Raw genomic sequence first — 21,144 nt, forward strand, 5'->3', positions numbered from 1 at the left:
ATAGGGACTTATAATTCATTAGATTTTCCTACTTTTTTTTTTTTTAAACTTTGTGTGTATGGGAAAGATTACTCTGATATCTAAAAAGCTTCCCAGCCATGATTAATTTCTGATAATAATTCTGCGTAAGAATGTTAATAAATTTCAGCAAAAGATTGTGCCTGAAACGTCCGTCAAATTTTATTTTACTTTCCTTTATGCGTCGTATTTTATATTAAAAAAGAAGAACCATAACTTTTTAGCAATCACGAGTGAATGTTTAATACTTAAAACTGATTATTTAATCGGAGAAAAAAGTGTAAATATGAATTATAAACTATCACATTTCAATCTGTACCTGTTTAACTTCATTATTCTACTTTTTTAATGTTTAATTTTTTCTTATTAACTTTATCATTTTTACTTTCTGCACATGGGTATACGTTTACTTCAAATATGCTTTAGAGTCTTCTTGGAACTTAGTTGATTTAAATAACATACGCAGTCCGAGTTAGGAAAAAATAAAGTGATTGGTGTGCCTTTCGCAGAGTCATAGATATAAAGAAATGGTTACTGACAGAGTCTTTCAAAAACTCATGAAGTTCAAAACATGTATCCCCGGACCCATCAGAGCCATATCAAAAACAAAAGAACATTTTAAACGCAATTTTACTCTCTTTAACTTAAAGTTTGATGGTTTGGTTCACAAGTAAGTAGATTTTGAGATAAAGGGCGAATATTGAAAAAAGTACCTTAATTCCAAGATGATGGCGTGAGCTTCCTTTCTACCACTGGGGACATATAGTCTGTTCATTAGGAGACTTTTCCTTACGTGTGTTTTAATTTCAAATCTTTTTCTCTCTTTTTTTTCCACCCTCATTTTGGACTTCCCTTTTGCTGGACAATGGTGATGAAGAAAAAAGAAGGAAAACAGCATCTGCCCATATATTTTGTCTTTCTTCATTTCTCAGCCCCTTCCTCCACCATCTGCATTTCAGTTTCAAGAAATTAAACCACTCTAATGACCCGCAATTCTTCACACCATAAAGAAGAACGAATCATATTGAATCAATCTTTGAAAAGTCTTCAAAAATAAAAAAGACGGAAAAAATGGAGAGTTTTTCTAAAATTCACGAACTTTGAAACTGAGTATCTCAGCAAATATTATAGCTGTGCAGTGAAAAAAAAAGGAAATGAAAAAAAAAAAGCTTTTTAAAAATAATTTTACCTTCTTAAATTTATTATTGAAAGTTTTGCTCTCGAGTAAATAGCTCTTAAAATATAAGACGAAAACTAAAAATATCAACCAAAAATGCAAGATGGCGGCTCGATCTTTAAACGATATATACTTTTAATATGCCCATCCCTTTTTCTACGCGCGTACCAATTTTCAAAACTACTGATTTTTTTTTCTTCAAATCATTTGTTCACTAGACAATCACTTTTGTTCCTGAGACGAATTACAGAGGAAAATATTATTTTCTAAAAAAGTTTATAAATGAATAACATATTTAATAAATATCAGTACAAAATTGTCATTTAATAAAGTTTTTTTTTTTTTTTTTGAACTGGTTACAATGGAACAAAAAATTTGTTTAAACCAAAAAACTCATTTTCAACTTTGTGTTTTCCTAATATTTCTTTGTCGATGTTTCATCTTTCCCCCATTTGTCAAACATTTTCACCTCGTAACCAAATATAGTCGAGATTTCAACCCTATTTCATTACCACTGGAGCAAAGTGCTAGAACTGAACTACTTTGTGTGCAATAAACATAAATTAAAGCGAAATATTTCCACAAAATGCTTGTAAGAGACTATCAACCTCCACTGCTGAAAGCTATAATCATTTCTCATCTAAACACACTTGGGAATCGAAATCGATATTTCGTCTAACTTCCTCCGGCAGAAATGATAATCATACACCATTCAGAAGAGTATCAGGAAACGTGCTTTATCGCATGTTTGCACTTTTATTGCTATCAATTGTAAATGCTAGAGTTAATTTGCTTTTTAGCCTAAAGATATTTACTGTTGGTAAAGATATTTACAATCAGGCAAGCAGAAGACTTATTTCGTAATGCTGCGCAGTAGCAATCCTGACCTGCAAAACCGTTATTCAAAGATACGACTTTCTGAGTTCGAATTTCAGTTAGTGCTGGATTGAGTTTCAATTTATCAAAGCAAAATTATTTGCTTAAATGTGGGAAGAATTTTAACATATGAGCACGAATTTTATGAATAAGTGATATTATTACATTTTTGCGGCAAAATCTTACTGAAATTTTATTAACAAAAAGAAGTACTTCTAAAAGAAGAAAGTAAATACTTATAGTTAAACTCTGTTATTCATTTCTGCCGGAGGAAGTTAGACGAAATATCGATTTCGATTCCCAAGTGTGTTTAGATGAGAAATGATTATAGCTTTCAGCAGTGGAGGTTGATAGTCTCTTACAAGCATTTTGTGGAAATATTTCGCTTTAATTTATGTTTATTGCACACAAAGTAGTTCAGTGCATATGAAAGCAAGGTCAGACAAAACTATTATAAACAAAAAAATACTTAAAATACGATACTGAATGCATAAAATAACATCGTGTTTTGTGTTAAGGTCTTTTAATTTTCCTAGCAAAAATGTACTTCAGCAAGGTGGAACCCAAAGCTTACAGTAATATTGTGCTTTTGTGACAAAGTCTTTTTACATTATTACTCGCAAAAAAAGGTACCTCAAAAAGACGAGAGAAAAAAGCTGCAAAGCAAGAAATTGCTTCCAAAAGATGAAACCAATGCTTGAAGCTGCATGCAGTTATACATACGCTTAGTTTTAAAATCATGCAATCATTTTCAAAATACAATTGACATTTCTGTACCTCAGAGCCAGACTATAATCGCTACTTTATCGAAGAGAGAAAAATATGCCTAGCGCATGCAAAAGATGGGACGCGCACTTTCTTAACACTGGTAAGTAATGACAAAGGATTTTTTGTTTAGAATTAGTTCGATACGGAATAGGATTCTACGTACAATGCACTGAAACAAAGTTGACAATAATATTTAAAAAAATATATGGTGATAGGATTTATAACATAGAAAGTGTGCAATAGGCGAACATGTCAAACGTGAAGTAAGTGAAAACAAACAAAACCTTACGTTGTTATTTCAAAGCAAATGAAAGCATTGTAAAGCTTATATTTATTTGTCTATTTATCTTTGTTATGTCAAATTTCTAAATTATCATAGGTTATAAAATGTTTATCTTAGAGGACGCTGACTCTATTAAATTTCCAAAACTAATCTCACAAAATGATAATGAAGTATGATTACTTTTTACTTCTTCTTATTTCAAAGGCTCAATATTCCAAATACAAAAAACCAATGAAAATACCAGTTTCATAACAGAAGGGTTGAGTAACACACATAACACTATCAAAAATGTTACCTAAGAATCACGGGGTTGAACTGCCTGCGTATAAATAATAAAAAGTTAGTTAATATTAACTGCTTATTACTATCATTAGTTTATCTCTCATACCATTTTGATGCCATGGGTAGTTCAATGATAGTATCTACAAAAAAGAAAAGGATTATTTGAAAAAAACTCGTTTTTAATTTTCTGCTCTCCTTAATAAAAATTTTAAATTGAAAGTCAGGCCACTGCCAAGAAAAGACTTTATTTCAGCGGGGAAAAGCACGTTTGTCCAATAGAACTGATGTAAGACAAGTGACGAAAATACAAACGAACAAAAAAGAAAAGAAGAAAGGAAAATAACAAAAAACGAAAATCGTGTAGGTGTTACCATTTACTTACCCAGGACAGCATACGCATACGCTTATTATTTTTAAAAGAGAACCAGAAGTTTCATTAATCGATTAGTAACTTTTTATGAAGCAACAAAAAGTAGATTCAACACCAAAAACTAACAGATTTAATACTAAACATTTTATTTATTCTTTTAGTATAAAACAGTTTCAAATGCGTTTACGTCCGACTTTTGTTGAAAATGAAGTTTGTTTATGCCAAAAAAGATAAATCTTACTAATTCGATATGGAACAAATCTAATTTTGTTAATCTTCTCCGTCATCTGAAACATGTAATTATTCAGTAAATTGCTTTTTCTCGCAAATTAAATTTAATTGACAATGTGTTAACTAATTAGATTATTTCTGTCGTAACCTTTTGTTCGACGAAGTATTCCCCATTAAAGGTTTAATATTTGTAGCAGTTTGTGATCGTTTTAGCTAAAAGTGTTAAATGTTTCGTAAACGTTCAAATAACGATTTCAATTTTCTGATGGGTGTTGTATGAACTTCTTAAAAAAATATCAGTTTAAATCTACATGGTTTAGAAATACATTTTATCCAGCCATGTATTATACCAATGACTTTTACTAACTTCATGATGCTTACTTAAGTTATACCAAACCTTATTGCTCTAACATGTGGCAATTAAGCGGAGAATTTTGACGCTCCAAACCTGCATATAGGGCAGATACGAAACACCTCGTTCCGGTAAACAAAGAACATCAATTTCACACATGTTGAGGATCATCAGTCTGAAAAGCAATAAAAGAGGCGGAAGCAATGAGCATTTTGAATCCGAGATTTCTTTAATACTGGTGGCTAAATTTGAACATAGTACATCACTGAGGATTGTGTAAGCATTTTGCGGCTACGCCTCGTAATGTAAGGGCAAAAAACGGGGTATTAAGCTTAAAGTTAATGGTCATAACCGGATATAAGGCTAATTTACAATCAGGTATCAAACAGCATTATGCTGCATCCAGAAAATGTAAGGCGAAACACTGACGGATGCACAACATGTTACATATTTATTACACAAAGACGTTTTTACACAGCATTTTACTTTTGAAGGAAAACTTTAAACGGTTGCTAAAAATTGTTTCCCAAGAGCTCTCACAATCGCGACGCAACGACAACGCATTGATCGGTGAATCTTGTCAGAATAGGTAGTTATTATGACGGTTGGTACGTTGTTGAAGCGGTGCGTGTATGACAGCTGAAGGCGGCAAAGTTCAGCAACAGCTGTTAGACTTCATTGAATTCTAAAATGGTGTGTAAAGTCGTTTTTTAGTAACAAATATGCGGCATGTTGTGCATTCGTCAGTGTTTGGCTTTGTCTGCATGTAGCACGCCAGCATTGCATTTGCGATCATATGTTACTATGTAAATCTTGTTCATCATGATATGAGCCATCAGCACGTTAAGTTTGCCGCCACCTTTTGATACACTCTGTATATATATATATTTTGCCGATTCGTAAGTAAAAATTATATTCAATAATTTTTGCCCTATACAACTTATTTTTGTATGTTAAGCTCATCTACATCATTACCCTTTAAATTCTAAAAATTCATTTCTTCTAAAAAATTTGCAAAATTAAACCACTTAAGCTTTTGAGGCACACACACACACACACACACACACACACACACACACACACACACACACGCGCGCGCGCACACAGATAAGGATCTTTTACTTCAAACTCAACTTTTCAATTGCTTTAGCTTTTTCCAGCAGATTGTGTGACAGCTTGCCCAAAACTATTATCACTAAACTTCATTCGCATCTGACTTTATGACTTCATCTGGTTTGGTCGTCGACTGTTTCTCTTCTGCACGTTGGGATTGAACTCAATTTCTTTCATCCAACCAATTCTTGGCGCAAAGCTGCTGTAGGTTCGTTGGAAATTTTTCTCCTTATTTATTTCTTGTTCCCTTTTCTTCTTTTTTCTTTGATCTTCATATATTTATTGCATCTCACTTGGATTAGTTTTTAACTTTGCTTGCAATTCTTCCAAACTCCTCTCTACATTTGTTTTCAATACCCCGAAAAACTAAAACGTGCCCGAATGAAAATCACAGCGTCAAGTCTTATGTAAAGCTATGCTTTCCATTTTGGTATTCCGTATTATCTCTTTAAATAAATATATTTTTCTTCCGCAAAAAATCAAAAAAAAAAAAAAAAAAGAAACAAATGGAAAAAAGAAAAAGCAAACAATAAATTACTACACAGTATATGCCATGGTAACTATCATCAAGACTACACATTAATAAGCCTTTTTTGAATTGCGTGATCTGTAACTTATTTGGAAGACATTTTTTAGAAAAAAGCTACATTTATTCTCACGAAGATTACAGGCAATTGTATTTTTAACTCTGTTCCACGAAAAACTAATTGCAAAATCCAATTACTTTTCTTTTAACTTTGTTCCTCTTACTGATGCGGACTAGTTTATGTTTGTGGTTGCTATTTCCTCGTTTATACTTTAAAAAAAAATCTCCAGAGTCGATTAAAATTGAAAAAAAAAATAAAAACTACATTCCGGGATCAGATTTAATAGGGAGGTTTGCTTTTTTTTCTGTGTATACATTTTTAATTAAAGATTTTTTTAAATAAATTGATTTTTTCTTTTTGCGCATTGATTTATTAGTTAATTCTTCTGCAGGAAGCATCATTTATTGTGTCATATCACAAACTTGAAAATAATGTTAAGGCATTTTTTTTCTATTATAAATGATATTCACTATTAAAGGAATAATGATGAAACATACTATGAACTGAAGGTGATTAACACCTGAAATAAAGCATAAAAGCTTGGCAGTTTGCATATATTCAAATTGTTTCTTTTCACTTTAACGACTTTCACTACTGTTTAGGTGCTCACATTTGCATTGTTTACGCTCTGGAATTCAAACAAGTATTAGTATAGTAATAATAATACTAAAATAGAAGTAATAATAATAATAATAATAATAATAATAGTAATAATAATAATAATAATAGAAATTGTAATAATAATAATAATAATAATAAAAACAACAACAACAACAATAATAATAGTAATAATAATAATAATAATAATAATAATAATAATAATAATAATAATAATAATAATAATAATAATAATAATAATAATAATAACAATAATAATAATAATAACCTAAACAAAAGTAGTTCCAACTTAACTAGGCTACGTTTTAACAAACGACCAAATGCAACTGTGCGTAGAAACTAACATTAGAGGTATGATAGATTGAAAAGCTTTCAATTAAACTATTGCGAGCATTGTATATGATTACTATTGTTCCGGCAGTACACGTATGCTTTGTTGTGGATACTCAAACTTGACGACAAATTGTAATTATAATTGGATGAAACAACATTAAACATAATGTAAAATAAACTTTAAATGAATTACATGGTTAATGAATTACTTGAAAATGTTGATATCCCACTAAGCGTGTCGTACAATAATGGCTTTAAATTTGCAGAAATCGGAAAACAATAACGTTTAGTTTAAATCCGCCTGTTTGGAAGCATTCAAATACAAATGTGGTATGCCTAGGTTTAAAATTTGCTAGCAGATTAACTAAGAATCAAAAAATATACATTAAAAAAAACCCAAAAGATATAAAGTTTCATGCAAACCAGTTATATGTTACAAAAAATCAAAAAATCAGTAATCCAACGTCATAAAGCACAAAAATTGCAAAATATTGCAGACATGTGTTTCGGTGACAATATTTTGCAATTTTTGTGCATTTTGACGTTGGATTACTGATTTTTTGAATCTTCAGCACAAAGGTATTTATTCGTTATTCAGTTATATGTTAGACAACGTTTTTCTCCAACAGATGCTTTAAAGTCTCGTTAAGCTATAGTAAAGGGGTCTGACTGCTTTCACGTGTAGATCTGTTTTTTTCTTTAAACTTCAGGTATAAAAAAAAGAAAGAGAGAGAAAATCTTAACTAAAAACTAACTCCACTTTTTCTTTGTACAAAAATTGCAGGAAAATAAATAATAAATACCGTTATTTAAACATAATTTAATCACAGTTTGCTCATTAGAAATTTATCAGCATATGTTTTACTGGTATTCACTTTTAGTTAGACTAGATTGTGTTCAAAAGCATCAAAACAGACTTTAATTTGTTAGTTTGATCCATTTTAATGTCGATTACTTTTGTGTGTAACAAATCTTGTATCAATCATAGTTAACAATTTGAAGACAATCTCCCTAAAAGATGATTTATTACACTAGTTATACTTGAAATTGGTGAACTGTATACGTAAAATATTTTTACAAGCTGTTTTTTCTCTTTTTTTTTTTTTTAATTTTTGATACGCAATGATAGTTTTTCACTGTGAAACACTGTGGCAAGTTTCACTTTGGTCTAATTTTTACAATTATTCCCTTTTTATCAGCTTTTGAATCCTAGAAAAATTATGTATATTTCCCAGCATTAAATTATTTTGAACGACTAAAATGATTTTCATTTCATTCAAAATAAACATCCCCCCCCACCCCCGAAAATGAGAAAAAGTTTTCCTGCGGATTTTTCTATGAAAAAAAAAGCTTTGTGAAAGTAAAAGTATCGATTAAATGAACTCTCCAGCTCAAAAGATATAAATTAAAAAGGCCATTAATTTTTCTCTTTAGTATTCTAGAAGAAGAAGATCAACAAACTTTGGTACAAACTGTTCCCATTTTGTGAAAAGAGTGAGAGCAAATGGGTGGTTTAAAAGCCCATTCTGGGAACAACATTCTAAAAACTCACGTTTAAAACTTTGATAAACTTTCAACGTATTGATTTTGGCACGAACGTGGTTGTTACTGCGATTTTCTTTACTCACACTTAAGAAATTATTTTTCTTCACTAGGCTAGTAAAACTTTTTTTTTCATGATAGTGAAAAAATTAAAACTTTAAGAAGAACTTTTATGAACATCGTTGATTTTTTTCCTTAATTTTAATAAACAAAACTGTCACTTTGCTATTGAATTTCACATACGTTATTGTTAAAAGTACTACTTGCCCCCGCACTTTTTGCGCATTACTGAAAACAAAAGCTTCTGAAATAAACACATGATGAAACATGTAGGTACAATAAATATTGATATCAACTTCATTATTACATTCATTTCAATATCTATTGTTTAGAAAATTGGCACTTTTTTCTCCATTTATCCAGTTTTCAGTCAGTCATTTTTTAACGAACTTTTTTTATGATCATGTTTCGGTTAATTAACCATTATACATCTATTTTTTTTACTTAAAAAAAATCATTAGTTTTTTTTATATTTCTAACTGTGCCTTCATAAATTTTAAACGTGAAAGGTTGCTTTTTCCGCAACCAACTCACGGAGGAAATATAATCTTACGTAAAATGTCTTCAAATATGACGAAGAGCTATTTTTGTGAGTTACATAATAAAATGTTTCTAATGATATAGGGGTGAGACAAAAGGGTGCCTTCGAAACACTTGTGGACGGAAACGGAAAAATGGACATTTTCTCCCACACGTGAAAGTTTTTTCTTTAATTAAAATCTTTTATTTTAAAAACGTAATGAACAGTTTTTGAAACCGAAATGTGTGCGAAATTTTGTGGCTGGGCCATGGAAGGTCATGCTAAAATGAAGGTCATGCTAATTTGAAGGCCAACTATTAAAAAACCTTGTTAGTTTCAAGTGATGACAAATTCCTTCCATTCCAACCTAGCTCCATAAAACTGATAAAAAATTATCAAATAAAAACAAAAAACCCGACTGCGTTAAAACCAAAAAAAAACTAAAAAGAAAAATGTATAAGCCCAGTAGTTTAGAATGTTATTAAGTTAAGTTTAGTTTTAAGTTTAGAATGTTAATGTTATACCTTAAGCATTTAATGTTTCGTTTAAATGAAGGAGCTGTTTACGTAGTTTTAGTAAACATGGATATTTTGATTATTACAACTGTAGTTTTAGGTTGAGATATTGATTTATAATATTTGCCTTGTAAGGAGCCCTGTTTCTTGAAAGGCCATTTGTAAAAGCTTAACATAAGTTCAGTTTAATAAGCATTGTTTATATCAAGAATTAAAAAAAAAAAAAGAATTTTATATGATACACAATGAAACAAAATGTTAATTAATTATTTTTTATTTATTTTATTTTTTATTTAATTCATGCAGTTAGTAGTAGAACTTATAAAAACTGTTTATTCGTCACAGTGGCCTTCCACATGGTCCATCCACCTTATGTAGGTACGGATCTCGCAAAAAATAAAAAATGACAGGTCGTAGAAAAATAAAATTTTGTTTGTTGGATCGCTTTAGGATCTAATAGTGCACCTCTTCTTTTGATTGTAATCAGTCGCTCCAAAACAGCACTTTACACTTTCGTGTAATTGTACTTTTGTGGCAATTTAATGTTTATTTTCACGTAGGCTTAAATAGCGTTTTAACTGGCTAAGTTGGTGGAAAATGTATAGCCAAAATTTTAATGCCAAATCTATAGTGTCAGTTTGGCGATATTTCTGACCACTCCTATTGAATTAAAGTTAAACTTTTTTTTAAAATCTCTATAATAAATCTCTACACAACTCCATTTTATGTTCACCACAACCTAAAGTGTTTGAGTATTTAAAACGTTTTTTCGTTTACTTTTTAGTGTAGGCTTCTTTTTTTCTTTACAGGTTCTACTTAATTTTTGCTAGTTCAATTTAAGATTTTAGAGGTCAAAAAAATATAATTTAATTTTTTAAAAAATCGTAAAAAAATATGTGTTTAAGAAGTATTACCTTTATCGCACGAACATACTCATGTGATGACTAGATAGTATATTTTTTAATTTATTAGAATTGATATTGAATGTAATTTCCTGGAATGAAGCGATGGATTAAGCTATTTTAAGAAAATGTGATCAATTAAAAATTTAAATATTAAACTTTAAGGTATATTTGTCATACAAAAAAGTAATTAACAACTTCTATTCAGTATTTTTTTAGGTATTCTTATAAAAGCTTTTTACTGAAATCGTGAATTAAAATGACCCTTTTAAAAAAGCTAATGGAAAAACTTTTTACCTTCTTTGAATCAGAGTTTTATTCAGGAATAAATACATTTTCAATTACAGCTTAAAGCAATGTAACTTGCCGCTAAATTACAGAAGCATATTCATTAAAATGAAACATTTAAAAATATGAATTCTAAGTGAATGAATTATTTTTTTTTCCTTTGCTTTCTTTTCTGTCCATTTTCTTTCAAATAGATTTTTTTCTCCAAAATTTACCTTGAAATATTTATATATCTAATCTTTTTTTGTATTTTTATCCTTTAGAAATGGAAGTTTGTGAGTGCTGTATTAATGTAACAGTAGCAGTAGTTTGATTAAATTTAAATTGTAGTAAAATGAACAATTGCTTTTAGTAAAATTGCACAATTAAACTGCAAAAACTCAATCTTTAAAGTGTACCAAAGTATTTTGTTCCCATTACATCTTGGCGAGTTACGTTAGTGATGCAGTAGAAAGTACTTGATAAGAATTAGTACATTTTATAAATATGCTATTGAAATTTAGAAATAGTTTAGTTCGTTTTCCTTTTCAATTTATGCATATTCATTTAAAAATTAAAACACAAACAAATTACCTATGCAATTTTTTTTCGTGAAATTAACTTGGCTCATATTTAAGGTTTAACACCAGTTTCGCTGACCCTAAAATTGCCATCACACTTTAATATCTTACTAGGTGAGGTTGAAAAGCCAAAACAGGGGGATGGAATTTTTTCTATCTGCGAAACAGCGGGGACATCATCTTTGGGATAGTTTTATTCATGAAACATTTTGAAATATATACTGATTTGAGGTATCTACATTTTCTTCCCGTAGAAACATTTATACTCTCATTAAGCTATCATTATCATAAACTTATAAAGTAGGGGAACGTGGGGCAAAGTGAAGGCAGGGAAAAGTAAAATGGTGAAATATTTAATCTGCTTTCAACGCCACTTATCTAGCAATACTTAAATTATGAAGCATCACATGCTGTCTGTTCCAGTCAAGAAAAACCTATTTGTGAAAATAAAAGCATATGATAATACAAGTAATTTTCAAATATTATACTCATGTTTTTATACTTTGATGCAAGTCAATAATTATTTTAGTTTTTATTAAATGACTAAGTTCTCGTTACGTTAAATATTATTTGTGAACGACTAATATGGAGTGCGTTATTTATTTGTTTTATTTTATACTTATTTCTATTTTAAATGGTTTGTACAGTTAGTCAAGTGCATGCAGGGCAAAGTGGATGGGGCGAAGTGAAATAATTCATTTCATTTACTTAATCAATCATTTTTTTTTCAAATCACTTACGTATTGGTTTATTAATTATATCGCATTTACATTAACTTTCGTTTAATATTTCCGTTATTTATTCATTTATTATTTTCATCAACATTTACTATTTTTTCACTCCATTATTTTTTCTCATATATTCACTTATTTACGTTTTTATTTGCTTATTGTTCTATTTCATTTTTATTTATTTATTTATTCTTTGATTTACTCCTTTATTTGATCAAAAATATAATTCAATAATCGAATAGAAAATATTTCATTAGGAAAGAATCTTAATTTTTCACTTTGCCCTATGAAAAATAGAAGTGAAAAATGTCCACTTTTTTTGGCAGTAAAAATTTAATGCCAGAAATGTAAACCTAATGTTTCAATGCAAGTTTTACTATAAGCATTGTTTTTTCTTTATGCACCGTAATTATCAAAACAACGGTCCGATTTCTTCAATTTGAAAAAACTAAGAACTATTTCACTTTGTCCCACATTCCCCTTCTTTTAAAGCTCCATTTTTAATATGCTTAACCAAGGTTTAAACGGTATACTTTAAAAAATCTTTTAAAAGTCAGGCTTAGATTTTGTAATCACCGTCTACACCATGCCATTTTTAACACTATTAACTGCCTTACATTCTAAGGCAACAAGATAGCCACGGAATCTATTAATGTAATTGACAGTCTCTTTATAGAAGTGAACAAAAAAAAAAACTCTTTTATTCGTTAAATCAATGTTTCTTACAGGACACAAGTGCAACGAAATAAATTCCTTAAAAAGAGAACATTTGCAGATTTGTGAGCTTGATAATTTACTACTTTTCAAGGATGCCTGCTTTTCCAGATGTATGTTAGTCTCTAAATTAAGCAGAGTCACAAAATGAGTGGAAACGCGCATCAAATTTTTACCTCCCCCCCCCCCCTCCTTTGTTCTGATGGATCAGTATCATTCCCATAGATAACTCAGCGAAAACTCATAGTGGAAGCCAACGAAGTAACGAGACACTAGGCAAAACCGTTGTCTGTTTGGAGCTGAAATGTTGAAAACAGCGCCAATCAGGTAGGAAACATGTTCATCAACAGAATCGACATTCCAATGAGTAATTCATGATGGTGACAAATGTTGGCGCAAAACAGCAACCCTCTTCAATTAATTCCACTCTCACTTATTCCTAAATGAACGATATGTCACTTTATAGAAACCCAGTTTTCTAGAGATTTTCTTGTAGACGGGCAACTTTTCTTAGTGTAGTAAACCTTAATGTAGTTTTGTGCAGTGTAGTCTTGGTTTATCAACACTACAGAAACATTTTTGCCAGCAGAATATACATGCAACACTTTATGTCTGCTTCTGCGTGTATAGCAACTTCTCGGAGTCAAAGTCATGGCCTTTTCAGCATATAACATAATAAACTAGATCTCGAAAAGAAAAAAAAAAGAAAAAACTATTGTCCACTATGTATACAGGTAGTTATCAAAATAATGGAAACACTTGGAAAAAATTTTAAAGGTGCCCTTCTAACTTTAATCGTTCACACTGGTGACTCTATATGGTGATTTGAGTTCTGTGGTCACTTTTGCTGCTGTTGTTCGCTTTTTAGACATTACAATCCACTTCAATACCCGTCGGCTTATTTCACTGAGCTTCTATTTCCGTTCACTATTTTGCTTCGCCGAGCTTGTCTTACCGCGCTGTGTGTATGCTGTCATGACTTTAGATATTGTACTTTTAGATGCGCCAAAAAGTTGAAATGTTTCAGTTACACTGGCTTCAGCTTGACGCGCTCCAACAACTTGACCTCTTAAAAAATTTGAGGGGTTCGACATTTCACGTGCTTGAGAAAAATTTAAGACTTCCAAAGCTTTCGTTAAACCACCAAATACTACCAGAATATGTACATTTATTCTATTTATAAAAAATTCCAATTTATTCTTTATTACTGACAAAGCGCATTCAAAAATGTCACTTTTATTCTGAGGTGTTTCCATTATTTTGATAACTATATATATATATATATATATATATATATATATATATATATATATATATATATATATATATATATATATATATATATATATATATATATATATATATATATATATATATATATATATATATATATATATATATATATATATATATATATGAGTTTCTGTTAAAACACAACTTACATCACAGTATTTTTCTGCTCACGTTTTGGCAAAGTAATGCAAGACGTGAAACAAAACTTAACAATGCAATCTAAAAAACTTGATCCTTTTGAAAACATTTTTTATTTATGAGTTGAAAATAAAATATATAAGGAAGACACTTTAATGTAACGTTTACTTATTTTTCTCAGTGAGCTTTAAATTGAATTTTACTCTATTTGAACCACTTTATACCCTTGAGAACACTCGAGGCGGACAAAAGGGTACTGATACCATCTCTTTGTTTTGATTTCATTTTTCCAGAAAGTGCTTCAGTCACATTTGCTTTTGTAATTAACGGTTTATATGGTTTTTCTCTAAAAAATTCTGTTCTTTGGGGAAACATTTTTAAAAAATGCTTTTCTAAAGCATAATTTTTTTTTCAAGTCTTATTTTTCTAGATATTAATTTATGAAACATAAATATTATTCAGTGCAAGTAACGTCTTACGCAAATAAAAATATATTTAAAGATTGCTTTATACTATAAAAATAAAATACGTTAGCTAATGAGTACAAAATCCTGTTTAACCGACATCTCGGTTAGACCGGAAAATTCCCGGTTTTCAGACAAAATCCCGTTGTCTCGGGCCTCTTGCTTCACGTACCGGTAAATTTTTGTATTATAGATTACTAAATTTCTGAAAATAATGAACTGTGAAGGGTTTTTAATGATGATTACCTTGTCATTTGTAACATTAACAGGCAAAATTAATATAGAATTAGCTTGTGGAGATTTTTACAATTAGATTGAAACCAATAAAGACTTAAAGAAAGGTCCTAGCCGGTGAAAAGTACATGTAAATATTGTGCAAAATTTTGTTCCTCATTCAAATGTTTCTTCTTACTTAAGTAACTTATAAATATTACAATGTAAAAAAAATGTTTAAATTTATCTGCTGCTTGTGTTATTCATAATTAATCCTGGTTTTAGTTAAAAATTAGCAATCATTTATTCATACTATTAAGAGTGAAATACCCTCTAAAGCACTATAAAAACCAGCCAAGAGTGTGTATGCTTTTAAATATCTGTGATGCTGGGTGGGAGCGGGTAACGGAGGGGGATAGAGGGATTCCTGTGTCCCGATTAAACACTTCAGAAATCTGGTAAGCCTATCTAACAGAGACTAAACTTTTTGTTTAATCATCAATTGAACATTTTAGCTGTCAGACACAGTGCAGCTACAATTAACTTGGCAGACGAGCTCAGGAAGTTAATATCACATTGAGACCTAGACTTGTTTCGAAAATTATGATTGAAAGAAATTAACCACATTTTATCATAAAACAACTAAATACTCTTGAGTCGAAATAATGAAATTGTAATTACTTTTTCAAACTAACGTATGAACATAAGTATATTAAATCGTCTAATTAAATATCTAATGATTGCTAAATATTTCACATAGATATTTCTTTGACTAGTTAAATTGTTTTGAAACCAATTAAAGGTACGTTCCCCATTAAAGTAAAGTCTGATACACGCTGGATTCAAAAGTCTATTTTGAAAAGAGTACATTTATATAAATCTCAACCTTTTAAATTAAACTGGTTACAAAAATTAAATATTAAATTTCATTAGGGCTTTAATACCCTAAGCTTTCGATTTTGTTAGAAATCAAAAATAAGTAAACAGGGTTGGCAAGGTTTTGGACACTGCGGTAAAAACCATGGTAAAAACTCTGTTTTTTACCGTCCTGTCCAAAACCCTAGTGTCCAAAACTGTCCGAAAGTGTCCAAAACCACATTTTAAGAAAAATAGTATTGTGTTTGAAAACATCAAAAAACAGAATAAAATGTATCAAAGTAATGTTTTATATTGAACATTTATTCAATGAGAACATTCAACTTACTTATGCAGCTGATTTTAATCTAGTTGCATAGGAGTTGAATTCTTGATAAAAATTTCAATTTTTATGCATAAGTTTATTTATTTTTTATAATAGGAACAAAATTTCCCTATGTTTATGCATGTGTGCAAATGAAAGCAGGGTTAGCAAGGTTTTTACCATCCTGTTCAAAACCCTTGTGTCCGAAAATGTCCAAAACTATTTTGTAAGAAAATATCAAAAACAGAACAAAAAGTGTCAAAATTATTTTATTGACTATTTAATATATTTTTTCAATGTGAACATTCAGGTATAAATATATATTATACTTATTTATGCAGTTGATTTTAATCTAGTTAAGTAGAAATTATTAAATTCTTCATTAAAAATTTCAATTTGTACGCAGGAGTTTCTTTTTTTTTGCATAAACTAAATTTTTTGACATTTATGCTTGTGTGCAAAAGAAAGTGTTCAAAATATAGTGCAATAATTGACTTAAATGCAATAAATTACAATTTTTTTTAGTTACAGAATATATATTAAAAAGTTAAACTGAAAAAAGATTAGCAAAAGTTTTATAATATAAGTGTTTAATCATCAACTTCTTGCTCTTTTGTTAAAAAATGATTTTTGTTAAAAAAATTATGTAAAACTTATTTGCAAAAACCATTTTAAAAATTTAGCTTTTTTCTTGCACCTAAATATTGTACATTTAATAATATTCCTTTGCGTTATGAATGGAATTGAAATTAGTTGTCTTGGTAGTGTATTTCCTTTCAAAACTCTACCAACTGTTAAATAAGTTTTTGTGAAAAAGTTATTGGCATTTTTTTAAGTAAAATGTTTTTTAAATGAACATTTTGAAGAAAAATATTACCAAATACTGATTAATTAAACCTCATTAATATCTTTATTTATGCATCATGAATATTGCAGTGAAAACGAATTGATTAGATTACACCCCTTCTACTTTAACAAAGTTTTGGACAGTTTAAGGCAGTTTCAGACACTTTTGAACAGTTTTAGACAGTTTTGGACGGTAAAAACCACCTGTCCTGTCCTAAACCAGTTTTGGACAGTCCAAGACCCAACCCTGTAATTAAATCTATCTACTAGTTCAGGTAATCCCGAGGATGTTACTTAAAATGTAGAGCTTGTAGTATCAATTCTTATTTTAAGATAATTTGCAGTCAAAATCTTTTAGTTTGATCTCAAAAATGTATTGTATATTTCCACCAATGATTTTTTTTTTTCAGAGTTCTAATACGAGATTAGGAAAAAAAATCGCTCATGCATAGAAAAACTTAAAAAATAAATAAATAAAAGAAATGTCTTTTTTGAAAGTAAGTAAATAATATTTTTTAAACACATATATAAAAACAGCTTTGTCTAATAAGTCTTTAAGTCATGCCAGAAAGATAGCAGTCGTCATTGTTATAGCACTGCTAAAGGCGTTTCCGGGAATTTTTGTCTCTAAACCAGTTTGGCGTTTTAAAAACAAAGTAGATTTTTCTATCGGATCCCTTTCTCAAAACTCTATGTAGGCAAGTTTAAAGATTTGAGGACAGCGTTAAAAAATATTTATTTTTTTTTTCTATCATAAAGGAAAGATTGGGACTGTGAGAAAGGTCTAGGAAACAACAGGAAATAGAGAAGAGTGTACCGCCTGGTTTTAGCCTACTTTCCCAATAAAAGTCAGAAAAAGAAGAAAAAAGCATGAAAGAAGGCTTAATGCATCTTAAAAATATCGCAAAAAACAAAAAAAAAGTCAAAAATAAATAAAATGATTAAATAAATATCGAAAAATTAAAAATTGGAAAGTAGGGTATTGAGATGGGGAAAAATGTCTGTCGGTCTGTCTGTCTGTCCCCCCCCCCTAATAACTTTTGTATGAATAGTCCGATTCGAAAAACTTTTTTTTGTTCGAAAGATCTCGGCGAGGACACCTCAGTCCCATATTTTACTTTTTGATTTGAAGTATTTTTTCTTCAATTTTGAACAGTTCAAAAAAACTTAACATTAGCGCCTACGGGGAAATTCAAGGCAATTCCGAACTGTGAGGCGAATTTGCTTCAAACTAACTTTGTAGGAAAAAACTTTTGATGAAACACTTGTATGTAAAACATCTTTTTGATTTGAACAGTTCAAATCCCTTAACAATAGCGCCTACGGGGAAACTGAAAGTCAATGTAGATTTCGTACTTGAAGGCGGATTTACTTCAAACAAATTTTATTGGAAATAACTCTTGACGCCAAACTCCAGACTTCGATTCCGAGAATTGAGGGGCACTTGACTCCGACTCCTGTGCCCGACAATTAATCGGACTCCGACTCCCCGACTTCGACTCTGACTTCGTAGCTTTGGCAAAAATTCATACACGGAGGACAAATGACTGACTCCGATTCTTAGATATTCGACTCCGACTGCTTTACCCCAAATTGAAATTCACTTCGACTCCGCAGCTATGGTTTTGACTGTGAAATAATTATTGTTGATATGACTTGTTTTTATTTTTACGCTAAAGTTTTAATTTAGGTATTTAGTTTTCGACGAATCAACTCGAAGTCATTTATGTTTCTACATAAAGATATGCGCAGACGATTTTTTTTTTTTTTTTGGCAATGAAAGTTATTTCTTTAAGTTGACATTTTTTGTTTTTATTTATTTTGGTAAGTGCATTAATTCATTTAAAAAATTGTTTTTGGCAACAGGGGAAAAAGAAACGATTTTTTTTTTTTTTTGATATGATGTATTTATTTTAATGAGCTTATTAATTTTAATTATTTTTTTTTTGTTTTGAAAGCTGTTAAAGATTTTTTTTTAATGGAAAAAAGTGTATTAGCTGCTTTGTGTAAAAGTTGCTGCTATTTTTTTTTTTTTAACGCATCTAATTTTTTTAGATGAGTGAGGAAAATTTTATTCCTAGAAATCAGTTTAAAGTATCTTTAAAATATGTTTGACAAAATTTGCGATTTTAGCTATTTTTGAGAATATTGATCAGGTACTAGAAAGTAGTATGGGTATACGGGAAAGTAGGCTCGTCTAGTTCTAGACAGAACTTCTTGTTACGTTTGTTTTCGTTGACCATGACACCAATAAAAATAAAAATTAAAAAAAAAAAAAAAAAAAACGAAAATAAAAATAAAAATTTCTATCTGCATTCCTTTGTCGCCAATGAAAGACCCCTGTAATGTGATTCCACCGTTACGTATGGGACGATTTGGACTAAATTTTCCTACAGAGTGCCCTCGTTTAAGCTATACCTTTATCGCAGCAATCGTTAGTTATTAATGCATAGTATCACTTTCAAACGGGCTGATGTGTGCTGATTTAAAGAAACGCTTTAAATGTTTTTGCTCCAAGTTTGTTGCGAACTGAAGCAAAAAAAAAAGTTTTATACAAATTAATTTTCCCAATAGTGGACATTTTAATGTGATTCAATGGTTAACTCTCTATGTATCGCCAATAATGGCCAAAATAAAACGAAATTTAAAAAAAAAGCAAAGTTTTTTGTTGCCCAATTTGGCGAAAGAACTTAGCGACCGTGATATGTTGCCAAGTGTTTGCCGAATTATAACACCACTTGAGTTTGCATTGATATTAACAATGATTTGCCCCAAAAAAAGGTGTAAAAGACCCCTTAGGAACATCCGAATGCAACCAAAAAGGGAGGTGCACAACTAGACACCACTAGGATTCTACATACCAAATTTCAATTTTCTAGGACATACCGTTTTTGAGTTTTGCGAGATACAAACGCCCATACGTACATACGCACATATGCATATACATACGTACATACAAACGTCACGAGAAAACGCGTTGTAATTAATTCGGAGATCGTCAAAACGGTTATTTTGGGTGTCTTTACGTTCTTAGACATATATCCTCGTGTGGTCGGGTCGAAAAAAAAAAACTCAACATTCGTTTAGGGGCAGACAAAAAGGAAATTAAGGCCTATTTTTGGGTCAAAATGTTTTCGTGAATACAATACTTCTTTTACTTCGAAAAAGGAGGTAAAAATGTTCAAAATAAGGTGAAGAGTTAAGATATTGAAATCTTGACGCAAAAAAAAAGAAAATTAATGAAAATATGTGAAATTTAAATACTTTTTATACGGATCCTAGGTTCCTTGCCTTAATTTTAGAGAGGATTCTGCATTGAAAGGTAATACCGCCCCCCCCCCAAAAAAAAACCGAAACATTTCCAACCGAATTTTTATCAATAACTAGTACCATTTTATTTTACATCTCTCAGATATGTCCTCATGTGTGTGTCTTGTGATTGATGATGATGATGATGTCGTGTTTATGATAATGTGCATTTATATGGCTCCGAAGCTGTCGTAGATAGCCTTTGCAACTTCGACAGCCTTATCTGTATAAAGTAGGTCCACTGGGTCTTCTAAGTCGATGTTAAAGAGTTTGGCCTGGATTGCTGGACAGCTGAAGATGTGTTGACGAGACAGTGGAATATCATCTGGGCAATGAGGATAAAAGTTAGTGTAACTACGTTGTCCGTCCGCAGAAATCCTCATCCCCTTTAAGTGATTTGTCCTAAGTCTGTTTACAGTAGTCGATATGGCTCTGTCACAGTTTGATGGCTGAGGAGAATTATGGGATGCCTTTGCGAGCTCATCGGCCTTCTTGTTACCAAAGGTATTTACATGAGCCGGTATCCATTGTAAAAGGCAGGATCTTTGGTCAGAAATGATTTTATTTGCTAGCTCAATGATCTGATGGCTGAGTTGACATTGTCCTTCTGGATCGTCCGCAATGCTGATCTACAAATCAGAGAAAATGATGATGCCTCTGGAACTCTGGTCCTCCCTAGAAAGATAAATTTCCAGAGTGCTTTTGATGGCGATGAGTTCGCATGTGCACTGTAAAAAAAATCCGAAACGTTCCTGAGTGTTTCCGTGTAACGTTTCAGGATTTCAATGGTTTTTATTCATTTCCTGGAAATATCCAGTATCATTGTCAAAAAGTTTCCTGAATTGCTACAAGTTGTCCAAA

This window comes from Uloborus diversus, chromosome 2 (assembly GCF_026930045.1).
Source record: "Uloborus diversus isolate 005 chromosome 2, Udiv.v.3.1, whole genome shotgun sequence".
Classification (NCBI taxonomy): Eukaryota; Metazoa; Arthropoda; class Arachnida; order Araneae; family Uloboridae; genus Uloborus; species Uloborus diversus.